Genomic DNA, 12,840 nt, shown 5'->3' with positions numbered 1-12,840 from the left:
GCCGCAGTGCGCCTGCAGAGCTTAGAGCTTGCCACGCATCTGCTCTCGCTGTTCGACAGGTAGCAGAAGGCAAGGCGCGCGTTTTCCCACGTTTTCTCGACGACGAGAGCCGGTTGATGTGCATGTAAGCGTAGCATATGAAACAAGAATAGCACGAAGCATTGGTAGTCAGGTGCCAAAGTCGCAGTATGGCATCAGGTGGCGATCGTATGTTTCTGTGGCCACCACTGGATTGCAGCAAAGTGAATACCGCTAACTGAGAGCACTCTGTTGTAGCCCCAGTGGCGCAATTGGTTAGCGCACGGTACTTATAAGGCAGTAGCCGTGAGCAATGCCGGGGTTGTGAGTTCGAGCCTCACCTGGGGCATACTTTTATTTCTTAGCAGCTGTCTCTGACAGCAACAGGAGGCTAGGTTTGAGATGTATCAGCTATTTGAGTAACATAATTGTGCATTCGAGACGCTAGCTGCGTCTTCCTCGGTAGTATAGTGGTCAGTATCCCCGCCTGTCACGCGGGAGACCGGGGTTCGATTCCCCGCCGGGGAGGCACATCCGATTTTTAATTGCTGCTCTATCACTCGCCGAACTTAGTGTAGGTCGTTTGCGGCTACTAGCACCATATCTCTCGCACACAGGCACCTGTCTACAGCGCATCCTCGGTAGTATAGTGGTTAGTATCCCCGCCTGTCACGCGGGAGACCGGGGTTCGATTCCCCGCCGGGGAGATGCGATTTTTATCTCACAACCCTGTTCGAGTGTTGCGCGTATGTGGGTCGTAAGAGCATTAACTTTGCGATCGTGGAGTGTAGTTGGCGCAAAATCTTAAAAAATGCTACAACTTAGGAAGTGGTTCTCGCATTCTTCACATTTCAGAACTGCGGGGTATGCTGTTAACGCTGTATCAAAGCACCCCAGCCGACGCTGTGGGCGTAATAATCGAGCTCGGCACAGTCCGCAAAAGAAATAATTTTAGCAGAGCGTGGTTTCGATCCACGGACCTCTGGGTTATGGGCCCAGCACGCTTCCACTGCGCCACTCTGCTGCCTGGGGTTGCGCCGGCTCTTCGCCACGTGACGTGGGACACTTGGAAAGTGTTGTCTGCGTCCCTTTCACACGCCTGTATTTAATTGCGTATCATCTCCTACAGCTCTCAGCTTGACTTGTCTCGACTTTGCTCGACTGACGCTACGCTGACGCTTGCAGGCAGCGATATTTACCACGATCGACTCGACATGCAGCTGCGAGATGCACAGGAGCAACAAAGCACTCCACGGTGCGGCGACATACGAAATCCACTGCCCAGCTACGCGTCGGCAACTAACAAAACGCCGACCCTGCCAGGATTCGAACCTGGAATCTTCTGATCCGTAGTCAGACGCGTTATCCGTTGCGCCACAGGGCCAGTGGCAGCGTTTCTTTCTACGAGACAAGTGCAATTCGCTAAGAAACGTGTTCTCCATGGCTGAGCAAGCTCCCAAGGAAGGTACCTTTCGTGCAGCTGCGTGGCCGCAGTGCGCCTGCAGAGCTTAGAGCTTGCCACGCATCTGCTCTCGCTGTTCGACAGGTAGCAGAAGGCAAGGCGCGCGTTTTCCCACGTTTTCTCGACGACGAGAGCCGGTTGATGTGCATGTAAGCGTAGCATATGAAACAAGAATAGCACGAAGCATTGGTAGTCAGGTGCCAAAGTCGCAGTATGGCATCAGGTGGCGATCGTATGTTTCTGTGGCCACCACTGGATTGCAGCAAAGTGAATACCGCTAACTGAGAGCACTCTGTTGTAGCCCCAGTGGCGCAATTGGTTAGCGCACGGTACTTATAAGGCAGTAGCCGTGAGCAATGCCGGGGTTGTGAGTTCGAGCCTCACCTGGGGCATACTTTTATTTCTTAGCAGCTGTCTCTGACAGCAACAGGAGGCTAGGTTTGAGATGTATCAGCTATTTGAGTAACATAATTGTGCATTCGAGACGCTAGCTGCGTCTTCCTCGGTAGTATAGTGGTCAGTATCCCCGCCTGTCACGCGGGAGACCGGGGTTCGATTCCCCGCCGGGGAGGCACATCCGATTTTTAATTGCTGCTCTATCACTCGCCGAACTTAGTGTAGGTCGTTTGCGGCTACTAGCACCATATCTCTCGCACACAGGCACCTGTCTACAGCGCATCCTCGGTAGTATAGTGGTTAGTATCCCCGCCTGTCACGCGGGAGACCGGGGTTCGATTCCCCGCCGGGGAGATGCGATTTTTATCTCACAACCCTGTTCGAGTGTTGCGCGTATGTGGGTCGTAAGAGCATTAACTTTGCGATCGTGGAGTGTAGTTGGCGCAAAATCTTAAAAAATGCTACAACTTAGGAAGTGGTTCTCGCATTCTTCACATTTCAGAACTGCGGGGTATGCTGTTAACGCTGTATCAAAGCACCCCAGCCGACGCTGTGGGCGTAATAATCGAGCTCGGCACAGTCCGCAAAAGAAATAATTTTAGCAGAGCGTGGTTTCGATCCACGGACCTCTGGGTTATGGGCCCAGCACGCTTCCACTGCGCCACTCTGCTGCCTGGGGTTGCGCCGGCTCTTCGCCACGTGACGTGGGACACTTGGAAAGTGTTGTCTGCGTCCCTTTCACACGCCTGTATTTAATTGCGTATCATCTCCTACAGCTCTCAGCTTGACTTGTCTCGACTTTGCTCGACTGACGCTACGCTGACGCTTGCAGGCAGCGATATTTACCACGATCGACTCGACATGCAGCTGCGAGATGCACAGGAGCAACAAAGCACTCCACGGTGCGGCGACATACGAAATCCACTGCCCAGCTACGCGTCGGCAACTAACAAAACGCCGACCCTGCCAGGATTCGAACCTGGAATCTTCTGATCCGTAGTCAGACGCGTTATCCGTTGCGCCACAGGGCCAGTGGCAGCATTTCTTTCTACGAGACAAGTGCAATTCGCTAAGAAACGTGTTCTCCATGGCTGAGCAAGCTCCCAAGGAAGGTACCTTTCGTGCAGCTGCGTGGCCGCAGTGCGCCTGCAGAGCTTAGAGCTTGCCACGCATCTGCTCTCGCTGTTCGACAGGTAGCAGAAGGCAAGGCGCGCGTTTTCCCACGTTTTCTCGACGACGAGAGCCGGTTGATGTGCATGTAAGCGTAGCATATGAAACAAGAATAGCACGAAGCATTGGTAGTCAGGTGCCAAAGTCGCAGTATGGCATCAGGTGGCGATCGTATGTTTCTGTGGCCACCACTGGATTGCAGCAAAGTGAATACCGCTAACTGAGAGCACTCTGTTGTAGCCCCAGTGGCGCAATTGGTTAGCGCACGGTACTTATAAGGCAGTAGCCGTGAGCAATGCCGGGGTTGTGAGTTCGAGCCTCACCTGGGGCATACTTTTATTTCTTAGCAGCTGTCTCTGACAGCAACAGGAGGCTAGGTTTGAGATGTATCAGCTATTTGAGTAACATAATTGTGCATTCGAGACGCTAGCTGCGTCTTCCTCGGTAGTATAGTGGTCAGTATCCCCGCCTGTCACGCGGGAGACCGGGGTTCGATTCCCCGCCGGGGAGGCACATCCGATTTTTAATTGCTGCTCTATCACTCGCCGAACTTAGTGTAGGTCGTTTGCGGCTACTAGCACCATATCTCTCGCACACAGGCACCTGTCTACAGCGCATCCTCGGTAGTATAGTGGTTAGTATCCCCGCCTGTCACGCGGGAGACCGGGGTTCGATTCCCCGCCGGGGAGATGCGATTTTTATCTCACAACCCTGTTCGAGTGTTGCGCGTATGTGGGTCGTAAGAGCATTAACTTTGCGATCGTGGAGTGTAGTTGGCGCAAAATCTTAAAAAATGCTACAACTTAGGAAGTGGTTCTCGCATTCTTCACATTTCAGAACTGCGGGGTATGCTGTTAACGCTGTATCAAAGCACCCCAGCCGACGCTGTGGGCGTAATAATCGAGCTCGGCACAGTCCGCAAAAGAAATAATTTTAGCAGAGCGTGGTTTCGATCCACGGACCTCTGGGTTATGGGCCCAGCACGCTTCCACTGCGCCACTCTGCTGCCTGGGGTTGCGCCGGCTCTTCGCCACGTGACGTGGGACACTTGGAAAGTGTTGTCTGCGTCCCTTTCACACGCCTGTATTTAATTGCGTATCATCTCCTACAGCTCTCAGCTTGACTTGTCTCGACTTTGCTCGACTGACGCTACGCTGACGCTTGCAGGCAGCGATATTTACCACGATCGACTCGACATGCAGCTGCGAGATGCACAGGAGCAACAAAGCACTCCACGGTGCGGCGACATACGAAATCCACTGCCCAGCTACGCGTCGGCAACTAACAAAACGCCGACCCTGCCAGGATTCGAACCTGGAATCTTCTGATCCGTAGTCAGACGCGTTATCCGTTGCGCCACAGGGCCAGTGGCAGCATTTCTTTCTACGAGACAAGTGCAATTCGCTAAGAAACGTGTTCTCCATGGCTGAGCAAGCTCCCAAGGAAGGTACCTTTCGTGCAGCTGCGTGGCCGCAGTGCGCCTGCAGAGCTTAGAGCTTGCCACGCATCTGCTCTCGCTGTTCGACAGGTAGCAGAAGGCAAGGCGCGCGTTTTCCCACGTTTTCTCGACGACGAGAGCCGGTTGATGTGCATGTAAGCGTAGCATATGAAACAAGAATAGCACGAAGCATTGGTAGTCAGGTGCCAAAGTCGCAGTATGGCATCAGGTGGCGATCGTATGTTTCTGTGGCCACCACTGGATTGCAGCAAAGTGAATACCGCTAACTGAGAGCACTCTGTTGTAGCCCCAGTGGCGCAATTGGTTAGCGCACGGTACTTATAAGGCAGTAGCCGTGAGCAATGCCGGGGTTGTGAGTTCGAGCCTCACCTGGGGCATACTTTTATTTCTTAGCAGCTGTCTCTGACAGCAACAGGAGGCTAGGTTTGAGATGTATCAGCTATTTGAGTAACATAATTGTGCATTCGAGACGCTAGCTGCGTCTTCCTCGGTAGTATAGTGGTCAGTATCCCCGCCTGTCACGCGGGAGACCGGGGTTCGATTCCCCGCCGGGGAGGCACATCCGATTTTTAATTGCTGCTCTATCACTCGCCGAACTTAGTGTAGGTCGTTTGCGGCTACTAGCACCATATCTCTCGCACACAGGCACCTGTCTACAGCGCATCCTCGGTAGTATAGTGGTTAGTATCCCCGCCTGTCACGCGGGAGACCGGGGTTCGATTCCCCGCCGGGGAGATGCGATTTTTATCTCACAACCCTGTTCGAGTGTTGCGCGTATGTGGGTCGTAAGAGCATTAACTTTGCGATCGTGGAGTGTAGTTGGCGCAAAATCTTAAAAAATGCTACAACTTAGGAAGTGGTTCTCGCATTCTTCACATTTCAGAACTGCGGGGTATGCTGTTAACGCTGTATCAAAGCACCCCAGCCGACGCTGTGGGCGTAATAATCGAGCTCGGCACAGTCCGCAAAAGAAATAATTTTAGCAGAGCGTGGTTTCGATCCACGGACCTCTGGGTTATGGGCCCAGCACGCTTCCACTGCGCCACTCTGCTGCCTGGGGTTGCGCCGGCTCTTCGCCACGTGACGTGGGACACTTGGAAAGTGTTGTCTGCGTCCCTTTCACACGCCTGTATTTAATTGCGTATCATCTCCTACAGCTCTCAGCTTGACTTGTCTCGACTTTGCTCGACTGACGCTACGCTGACGCTTGCAGGCAGCGATATTTACCACGATCGACTCGACATGCAGCTGCGAGATGCACAGGAGCAACAAAGCACTCCACGGTGCGGCGACATACGAAATCCACTGCCCAGCTACGCGTCGGCAACTAACAAAACGCCGACCCTGCCAGGATTCGAACCTGGAATCTTCTGATCCGTAGTCAGACGCGTTATCCGTTGCGCCACAGGGCCAGTGGCAGCATTTCTTTCTACGAGACAAGTGCAATTCGCTAAGAAACGTGTTCTCCATGGCTGAGCAAGCTCCCAAGGAAGGTACCTTTCGTGCAGCTGCGTGGCCGCAGTGCGCCTGCAGAGCTTAGAGCTTGCCACGCATCTGCTCTCGCTGTTCGACAGGTAGCAGAAGGCAAGGCGCGCGTTTTCCCACGTTTTCTCGACGACGAGAGCCGGTTGATGTGCATGTAAGCGTAGCATATGAAACAAGAATAGCACGAAGCATTGGTAGTCAGGTGCCAAAGTCGCAGTATGGCATCAGGTGGCGATCGTATGTTTCTGTGGCCACCACTGGATTGCAGCAAAGTGAATACCGCTAACTGAGAGCACTCTGTTGTAGCCCCAGTGGCGCAATTGGTTAGCGCACGGTACTTATAAGGCAGTAGCCGTGAGCAATGCCGGGGTTGTGAGTTCGAGCCTCACCTGGGGCATACTTTTATTTCTTAGCAGCTGTCTCTGACAGCAACAGGAGGCTAGGTTTGAGATGTATCAGCTATTTGAGTAACATAATTGTGCATTCGAGACGCTAGCTGCGTCTTCCTCGGTAGTATAGTGGTCAGTATCCCCGCCTGTCACGCGGGAGACCGGGGTTCGATTCCCCGCCGGGGAGGCACATCCGATTTTTAATTGCTGCTCTATCACTCGCCGAACTTAGTGTAGGTCGTTTGCGGCTACTAGCACCATATCTCTCGCACACAGGCACCTGTCTACAGCGCATCCTCGGTAGTATAGTGGTTAGTATCCCCGCCTGTCACGCGGGAGACCGGGGTTCGATTCCCCGCCGGGGAGATGCGATTTTTATCTCACAACCCTGTTCGAGTGTTGCGCGTATGTGGGTCGTAAGAGCATTAACTTTGCGATCGTGGAGTGTAGTTGGCGCAAAATCTTAAAAAATGCTACAACTTAGGAAGTGGTTCTCGCATTCTTCACATTTCAGAACTGCGGGGTATGCTGTTAACGCTGTATCAAAGCACCCCAGCCGACGCTGTGGGCGTAATAATCGAGCTCGGCACAGTCCGCAAAAGAAATAATTTTAGCAGAGCGTGGTTTCGATCCACGGACCTCTGGGTTATGGGCCCAGCACGCTTCCACTGCGCCACTCTGCTGCCTGGGGTTGCGCCGGCTCTTCGCCACGTGACGTGGGACACTTGGAAAGTGTTGTCTGCGTCCCTTTCACACGCCTGTATTTAATTGCGTATCATCTCCTACAGCTCTCAGCTTGACTTGTCTCGACTTTGCTCGACTGACGCTACGCTGACGCTTGCAGGCAGCGATATTTACCACGATCGACTCGACATGCAGCTGCGAGATGCACAGGAGCAACAAAGCACTCCACGGTGCGGCGACATACGAAATCCACTGCCCAGCTACGCGTCGGCAACTAACAAAACGCCGACCCTGCCAGGATTCGAACCTGGAATCTTCTGATCCGTAGTCAGACGCGTTATCCGTTGCGCCACAGGGCCAGTGGCAGCATTTCTTTCTACGAGACAAGTGCAATTCGCTAAGAAACGTGTTCTCCATGGCTGAGCAAGCTCCCAAGGAAGGTACCTTTCGTGCAGCTGCGTGGCCGCAGTGCGCCTGCAGAGCTTAGAGCTTGCCACGCATCTGCTCTCGCTGTTCGACAGGTAGCAGAAGGCAAGGCGCGCGTTTTCCCACGTTTTCTCGACGACGAGAGCCGGTTGATGTGCATGTAAGCGTAGCATATGAAACAAGAATAGCACGAAGCATTGGTAGTCAGGTGCCAAAGTCGCAGTATGGCATCAGGTGGCGATCGTATGTTTCTGTGGCCACCACTGGATTGCAGCAAAGTGAATACCGCTAACTGAGAGCACTCTGTTGTAGCCCCAGTGGCGCAATTGGTTAGCGCACGGTACTTATAAGGCAGTAGCCGTGAGCAATGCCGGGGTTGTGAGTTCGAGCCTCACCTGGGGCATACTTTTATTTCTTAGCAGCTGTCTCTGACAGCAACAGGAGGCTAGGTTTGAGATGTATCAGCTATTTGAGTAACATAATTGTGCATTCGAGACGCTAGCTGCGTCTTCCTCGGTAGTATAGTGGTCAGTATCCCCGCCTGTCACGCGGGAGACCGGGGTTCGATTCCCCGCCGGGGAGGCACATCCGATTTTTAATTGCTGCTCTATCACTCGCCGAACTTAGTGTAGGTCGTTTGCGGCTACTAGCACCATATCTCTCGCACACAGGCACCTGTCTACAGCGCATCCTCGGTAGTATAGTGGTTAGTATCCCCGCCTGTCACGCGGGAGACCGGGGTTCGATTCCCCGCCGGGGAGATGCGATTTTTATCTCACAACCCTGTTCGAGTGTTGCGCGTATGTGGGTCGTAAGAGCATTAACTTTGCGATCGTGGAGTGTAGTTGGCGCAAAATCTTAAAAAATGCTACAACTTAGGAAGTGGTTCTCGCATTCTTCACATTTCAGAACTGCGGGGTATGCTGTTAACGCTGTATCAAAGCACCCCAGCCGACGCTGTGGGCGTAATAATCGAGCTCGGCACAGTCCGCAAAAGAAATAATTTTAGCAGAGCGTGGTTTCGATCCACGGACCTCTGGGTTATGGGCCCAGCACGCTTCCACTGCGCCACTCTGCTGCCTGGGGTTGCGCCGGCTCTTCGCCACGTGACGTGGGACACTTGGAAAGTGTTGTCTGCGTCCCTTTCACACGCCTGTATTTAATTGCGTATCATCTCCTACAGCTCTCAGCTTGACTTGTCTCGACTTTGCTCGACTGACGCTACGCTGACGCTTGCAGGCAGCGATATTTACCACGATCGACTCGACATGCAGCTGCGAGATGCACAGGAGCAACAAAGCACTCCACGGTGCGGCGACATACGAAATCCACTGCCCAGCTACGCGTCGGCAACTAACAAAACGCCGACCCTGCCAGGATTCGAACCTGGAATCTTCTGATCCGTAGTCAGACGCGTTATCCGTTGCGCCACAGGGCCAGTGGCAGCATTTCTTTCTACGAGACAAGTGCAATTCGCTAAGAAACGTGTTCTCCATGGCTGAGCAAGCTCCCAAGGAAGGTACCTTTCGTGCAGCTGCGTGGCCGCAGTGCGCCTGCAGAGCTTAGAGCTTGCCACGCATCTGCTCTCGCTGTTCGACAGGTAGCAGAAGGCAAGGCGCGCGTTTTCCCACGTTTTCTCGACGACGAGAGCCGGTTGATGTGCATGTAAGCGTAGCATATGAAACAAGAATAGCACGAAGCATTGGTAGTCAGGTGCCAAAGTCGCAGTATGGCATCAGGTGGCGATCGTATGTTTCTGTGGCCACCACTGGATTGCAGCAAAGTGAATACCGCTAACTGAGAGCACTCTGTTGTAGCCCCAGTGGCGCAATTGGTTAGCGCACGGTACTTATAAGGCAGTAGCCGTGAGCAATGCCGGGGTTGTGAGTTCGAGCCTCACCTGGGGCATACTTTTATTTCTTAGCAGCTGTCTCTGACAGCAACAGGAGGCTAGGTTTGAGATGTATCAGCTATTTGAGTAACATAATTGTGCATTCGAGACGCTAGCTGCGTCTTCCTCGGTAGTATAGTGGTCAGTATCCCCGCCTGTCACGCGGGAGACCGGGGTTCGATTCCCCGCCGGGGAGGCACATCCGATTTTTAATTGCTGCTCTATCACTCGCCGAACTTAGTGTAGGTCGTTTGCGGCTACTAGCACCATATCTCTCGCACACAGGCACCTGTCTACAGCGCATCCTCGGTAGTATAGTGGTTAGTATCCCCGCCTGTCACGCGGGAGACCGGGGTTCGATTCCCCGCCGGGGAGATGCGATTTTTATCTCACAACCCTGTTCGAGTGTTGCGCGTATGTGGGTCGTAAGAGCATTAACTTTGCGATCGTGGAGTGTAGTTGGCGCAAAATCTTAAAAAATGCTACAACTTAGGAAGTGGTTCTCGCATTCTTCACATTTCAGAACTGCGGGGTATGCTGTTAACGCTGTATCAAAGCACCCCAGCCGACGCTGTGGGCGTAATAATCGAGCTCGGCACAGTCCGCAAAAGAAATAATTTTAGCAGAGCGTGGTTTCGATCCACGGACCTCTGGGTTATGGGCCCAGCACGCTTCCACTGCGCCACTCTGCTGCCTGGGGTTGCGCCGGCTCTTCGCCACGTGACGTGGGACACTTGGAAAGTGTTGTCTGCGTCCCTTTCACACGCCTGTATTTAATTGCGTATCATCTCCTACAGCTCTCAGCTTGACTTGTCTCGACTTTGCTCGACTGACGCTACGCTGACGCTTGCAGGCAGCGATATTTACCACGATCGACTCGACATGCAGCTGCGAGATGCACAGGAGCAACAAAGCACTCCACGGTGCGGCGACATACGAAATCCACTGCCCAGCTACGCGTCGGCAACTAACAAAACGCCGACCCTGCCAGGATTCGAACCTGGAATCTTCTGATCCGTAGTCAGACGCGTTATCCGTTGCGCCACAGGGCCAGTGGCAGCATTTCTTTCTACGAGACAAGTGCAATTCGCTAAGAAACGTGTTCTCCATGGCTGAGCAAGCTCCCAAGGAAGGTACCTTTCGTGCAGCTGCGTGGCCGCAGTGCGCCTGCAGAGCTTAGAGCTTGCCACGCATCTGCTCTCGCTGTTCGACAGGTAGCAGAAGGCAAGGCGCGCGTTTTCCCACGTTTTCTCGACGACGAGAGCCGGTTGATGTGCATGTAAGCGTAGCATATGAAACAAGAATAGCACGAAGCATTGGTAGTCAGGTGCCAAAGTCGCAGTATGGCATCAGGTGGCGATCGTATGTTTCTGTGGCCACCACTGGATTGCAGCAAAGTGAATACCGCTAACTGAGAGCACTCTGTTGTAGCCCCAGTGGCGCAATTGGTTAGCGCACGGTACTTATAAGGCAGTAGCCGTGAGCAATGCCGGGGTTGTGAGTTCGAGCCTCACCTGGGGCATACTTTTATTTCTTAGCAGCTGTCTCTGACAGCAACAGGAGGCTAGGTTTGAGATGTATCAGCTATTTGAGTAACATAATTGTGCATTCGAGACGCTAGCTGCGTCTTCCTCGGTAGTATAGTGGTCAGTATCCCCGCCTGTCACGCGGGAGACCGGGGTTCGATTCCCCGCCGGGGAGGCACATCCGATTTTTAATTGCTGCTCTATCACTCGCCGAACTTAGTGTAGGTCGTTTGCGGCTACTAGCACCATATCTCTCGCACACAGGCACCTGTCTACAGCGCATCCTCGGTAGTATAGTGGTTAGTATCCCCGCCTGTCACGCGGGAGACCGGGGTTCGATTCCCCGCCGGGGAGATGCGATTTTTATCTCACAACCCTGTTCGAGTGTTGCGCGTATGTGGGTCGTAAGAGCATTAACTTTGCGATCGTGGAGTGTAGTTGGCGCAAAATCTTAAAAAATGCTACAACTTAGGAAGTGGTTCTCGCATTCTTCACATTTCAGAACTGCGGGGTATGCTGTTAACGCTGTATCAAAGCACCCCAGCCGACGCTGTGGGCGTAATAATCGAGCTCGGCACAGTCCGCAAAAGAAATAATTTTAGCAGAGCGTGGTTTCGATCCACGGACCTCTGGGTTATGGGCCCAGCACGCTTCCACTGCGCCACTCTGCTGCCTGGGGTTGCGCCGGCTCTTCGCCACGTGACGTGGGACACTTGGAAAGTGTTGTCTGCGTCCCTTTCACACGCCTGTATTTAATTGCGTATCATCTCCTACAGCTCTCAGCTTGACTTGTCTCGACTTTGCTCGACTGACGCTACGCTGACGCTTGCAGGCAGCGATATTTACCACGATCGACTCGACATGCAGCTGCGAGATGCACAGGAGCAACAAAGCACTCCACGGTGCGGCGACATACGAAATCCACTGCCCAGCTACGCGTCGGCAACTAACAAAACGCCGACCCTGCCAGGATTCGAACCTGGAATCTTCTGATCCGTAGTCAGACGCGTTATCCGTTGCGCCACAGGGCCAGTGGCAGCATTTCTTTCTACGAGACAAGTGCAATTCGCTAAGAAACGTGTTCTCCATGGCTGAGCAAGCTCCCAAGGAAGGTACCTTTCGTGCAGCTGCGTGGCCGCAGTGCGCCTGCAGAGCTTAGAGCTTGCCACGCATCTGCTCTCGCTGTTCGACAGGTAGCAGAAGGCAAGGCGCGCGTTTTCCCACGTTTTCTCGACGACGAGAGCCGGTTGATGTGCATGTAAGCGTAGCATATGAAACAAGAATAGCACGAAGCATTGGTAGTCAGGTGCCAAAGTCGCAGTATGGCATCAGGTGGCGATCGTATGTTTCTGTGGCCACCACTGGATTGCAGCAAAGTGAATACCGCTAACTGAGAGCACTCTGTTGTAGCCCCAGTGGCGCAATTGGTTAGCGCACGGTACTTATAAGGCAGTAGCCGTGAGCAATGCCGGGGTTGTGAGTTCGAGTGAGTTCGAGCCTCACCTGGGGCATACTTTTATTTCTTAGCAGCTGTCTCTGACAGCAACAGGAGGCTAGGTTTGAGATGTATCAGCTATTTGAGTAACATAATTGTGCATTCGAGACGCTAGCTGCGTCTTCCTCGGTAGTATAGTGGTTAGTATCCCCGCCTGTCACGCGGGAGACCGGGGTTCGATTCCCCGCCGGGGAGGCACATCCGATTTTTAATTGCTGCTCTATCACTCGCCGAACTTAGTGTAGGTCGTTTGCGGCTACTAGCAACATATCTCTCGCACACAGGCACCTGTCTACAGCGCATCCTCGGTAGTATAGTGGTTAGTATCCCCGCCTGTCACGCGGGAGACCGGGGTTCGATTCCCCGCCGGGGAGATGCGATTTTTATCTCACAACCCTGTTCGAGTGTTGCGCGTATGTGGGTCGTAAGAGCATTAACT

The 12,840-nt window shown here is 53.3% G+C and overlaps 35 non-coding genes across 35 annotated transcripts; 27 read left to right on the top strand and 8 right to left on the bottom strand.

Annotated features, from left to right (window-relative positions):
- Nucleotides 1-275: 275 nt before the first annotated feature.
- Nucleotides 276-367, top strand: Trnai-uau. The gene is given in 2 exon segments: nt 276-313; nt 332-367. It is a non-coding gene; the product is annotated as a tRNA-Ile (tRNA).
- Nucleotides 368-474: 107 nt separating this feature from the next.
- Trnad-guc lies at nt 475-546 on the top strand. Its single transcript has one exon. It is a non-coding gene; the product is annotated as a tRNA-Asp (tRNA).
- A 107-nt stretch (nt 547-653) lies between these two features.
- Trnad-guc lies at nt 654-725 on the top strand. The gene has a single exon. It is a non-coding gene; the product is annotated as a tRNA-Asp (tRNA).
- Nucleotides 726-1,329: 604 nt separating this feature from the next.
- On the bottom strand, nt 1,330-1,402 carry Trnar-acg. Its single transcript has one exon. It is a non-coding gene; the product is annotated as a tRNA-Arg (tRNA).
- Nucleotides 1,403-1,780: 378 nt separating this feature from the next.
- Nucleotides 1,781-1,872, top strand: Trnai-uau. The gene is given in 2 exon segments: nt 1,781-1,818; nt 1,837-1,872. It is a non-coding gene; the product is annotated as a tRNA-Ile (tRNA).
- A 107-nt stretch (nt 1,873-1,979) lies between these two features.
- Nucleotides 1,980-2,051, top strand: Trnad-guc. Its single transcript has one exon. It is a non-coding gene; the product is annotated as a tRNA-Asp (tRNA).
- Nucleotides 2,052-2,158: 107 nt separating this feature from the next.
- Nucleotides 2,159-2,230, top strand: Trnad-guc. The gene has a single exon. It is a non-coding gene; the product is annotated as a tRNA-Asp (tRNA).
- A 604-nt stretch (nt 2,231-2,834) lies between these two features.
- On the bottom strand, nt 2,835-2,907 carry Trnar-acg. The gene has a single exon. It is a non-coding gene; the product is annotated as a tRNA-Arg (tRNA).
- A 378-nt stretch (nt 2,908-3,285) lies between these two features.
- Nucleotides 3,286-3,377, top strand: Trnai-uau. Its single transcript is given in 2 exon segments — nt 3,286-3,323; nt 3,342-3,377. It is a non-coding gene; the product is annotated as a tRNA-Ile (tRNA).
- Nucleotides 3,378-3,484: 107 nt separating this feature from the next.
- Trnad-guc lies at nt 3,485-3,556 on the top strand. Its single transcript has one exon. It is a non-coding gene; the product is annotated as a tRNA-Asp (tRNA).
- Nucleotides 3,557-3,663: 107 nt separating this feature from the next.
- Trnad-guc lies at nt 3,664-3,735 on the top strand. Its single transcript has one exon. It is a non-coding gene; the product is annotated as a tRNA-Asp (tRNA).
- Nucleotides 3,736-4,339: 604 nt separating this feature from the next.
- On the bottom strand, nt 4,340-4,412 carry Trnar-acg. The gene has a single exon. It is a non-coding gene; the product is annotated as a tRNA-Arg (tRNA).
- Nucleotides 4,413-4,790: 378 nt separating this feature from the next.
- Trnai-uau lies at nt 4,791-4,882 on the top strand. The gene is given in 2 exon segments: nt 4,791-4,828; nt 4,847-4,882. It is a non-coding gene; the product is annotated as a tRNA-Ile (tRNA).
- A 107-nt stretch (nt 4,883-4,989) lies between these two features.
- On the top strand, nt 4,990-5,061 carry Trnad-guc. Its single transcript has one exon. It is a non-coding gene; the product is annotated as a tRNA-Asp (tRNA).
- Nucleotides 5,062-5,168: 107 nt separating this feature from the next.
- On the top strand, nt 5,169-5,240 carry Trnad-guc. The gene has a single exon. It is a non-coding gene; the product is annotated as a tRNA-Asp (tRNA).
- A 604-nt stretch (nt 5,241-5,844) lies between these two features.
- On the bottom strand, nt 5,845-5,917 carry Trnar-acg. The gene has a single exon. It is a non-coding gene; the product is annotated as a tRNA-Arg (tRNA).
- Nucleotides 5,918-6,295: 378 nt separating this feature from the next.
- Trnai-uau lies at nt 6,296-6,387 on the top strand. Its single transcript is given in 2 exon segments — nt 6,296-6,333; nt 6,352-6,387. It is a non-coding gene; the product is annotated as a tRNA-Ile (tRNA).
- Nucleotides 6,388-6,494: 107 nt separating this feature from the next.
- On the top strand, nt 6,495-6,566 carry Trnad-guc. Its single transcript has one exon. It is a non-coding gene; the product is annotated as a tRNA-Asp (tRNA).
- Nucleotides 6,567-6,673: 107 nt separating this feature from the next.
- Nucleotides 6,674-6,745, top strand: Trnad-guc. The gene has a single exon. It is a non-coding gene; the product is annotated as a tRNA-Asp (tRNA).
- Nucleotides 6,746-7,349: 604 nt separating this feature from the next.
- Nucleotides 7,350-7,422, bottom strand: Trnar-acg. The gene has a single exon. It is a non-coding gene; the product is annotated as a tRNA-Arg (tRNA).
- A 378-nt stretch (nt 7,423-7,800) lies between these two features.
- Trnai-uau lies at nt 7,801-7,892 on the top strand. Its single transcript is given in 2 exon segments — nt 7,801-7,838; nt 7,857-7,892. It is a non-coding gene; the product is annotated as a tRNA-Ile (tRNA).
- A 107-nt stretch (nt 7,893-7,999) lies between these two features.
- Nucleotides 8,000-8,071, top strand: Trnad-guc. Its single transcript has one exon. It is a non-coding gene; the product is annotated as a tRNA-Asp (tRNA).
- A 107-nt stretch (nt 8,072-8,178) lies between these two features.
- Nucleotides 8,179-8,250, top strand: Trnad-guc. The gene has a single exon. It is a non-coding gene; the product is annotated as a tRNA-Asp (tRNA).
- A 604-nt stretch (nt 8,251-8,854) lies between these two features.
- Nucleotides 8,855-8,927, bottom strand: Trnar-acg. The gene has a single exon. It is a non-coding gene; the product is annotated as a tRNA-Arg (tRNA).
- A 378-nt stretch (nt 8,928-9,305) lies between these two features.
- On the top strand, nt 9,306-9,397 carry Trnai-uau. The gene is given in 2 exon segments: nt 9,306-9,343; nt 9,362-9,397. It is a non-coding gene; the product is annotated as a tRNA-Ile (tRNA).
- Nucleotides 9,398-9,504: 107 nt separating this feature from the next.
- Trnad-guc lies at nt 9,505-9,576 on the top strand. The gene has a single exon. It is a non-coding gene; the product is annotated as a tRNA-Asp (tRNA).
- A 107-nt stretch (nt 9,577-9,683) lies between these two features.
- Nucleotides 9,684-9,755, top strand: Trnad-guc. The gene has a single exon. It is a non-coding gene; the product is annotated as a tRNA-Asp (tRNA).
- A 604-nt stretch (nt 9,756-10,359) lies between these two features.
- Trnar-acg lies at nt 10,360-10,432 on the bottom strand. Its single transcript has one exon. It is a non-coding gene; the product is annotated as a tRNA-Arg (tRNA).
- Nucleotides 10,433-10,810: 378 nt separating this feature from the next.
- Trnai-uau lies at nt 10,811-10,902 on the top strand. Its single transcript is given in 2 exon segments — nt 10,811-10,848; nt 10,867-10,902. It is a non-coding gene; the product is annotated as a tRNA-Ile (tRNA).
- A 107-nt stretch (nt 10,903-11,009) lies between these two features.
- On the top strand, nt 11,010-11,081 carry Trnad-guc. Its single transcript has one exon. It is a non-coding gene; the product is annotated as a tRNA-Asp (tRNA).
- A 107-nt stretch (nt 11,082-11,188) lies between these two features.
- On the top strand, nt 11,189-11,260 carry Trnad-guc. The gene has a single exon. It is a non-coding gene; the product is annotated as a tRNA-Asp (tRNA).
- Nucleotides 11,261-11,864: 604 nt separating this feature from the next.
- On the bottom strand, nt 11,865-11,937 carry Trnar-acg. The gene has a single exon. It is a non-coding gene; the product is annotated as a tRNA-Arg (tRNA).
- A 378-nt stretch (nt 11,938-12,315) lies between these two features.
- On the top strand, nt 12,316-12,417 carry Trnai-uau. The gene is given in 2 exon segments: nt 12,316-12,353; nt 12,372-12,417. It is a non-coding gene; the product is annotated as a tRNA-Ile (tRNA).
- A 107-nt stretch (nt 12,418-12,524) lies between these two features.
- Trnad-guc lies at nt 12,525-12,596 on the top strand. The gene has a single exon. It is a non-coding gene; the product is annotated as a tRNA-Asp (tRNA).
- Nucleotides 12,597-12,703: 107 nt separating this feature from the next.
- Nucleotides 12,704-12,775, top strand: Trnad-guc. The gene has a single exon. It is a non-coding gene; the product is annotated as a tRNA-Asp (tRNA).
- Nucleotides 12,776-12,840: the final 65 nt, after the last annotated feature.

Source organism: Schistocerca piceifrons, chromosome 8 (genome assembly GCF_021461385.2).
Source record: "Schistocerca piceifrons isolate TAMUIC-IGC-003096 chromosome 8, iqSchPice1.1, whole genome shotgun sequence".
Lineage (NCBI taxonomy): Eukaryota > Metazoa > Arthropoda > Insecta > Orthoptera > Acrididae > Schistocerca > Schistocerca piceifrons.
The sequence above is the reverse complement of the archived record's forward strand: the minus strand, read 5'-3'. Positions and strand labels throughout refer to the sequence as shown.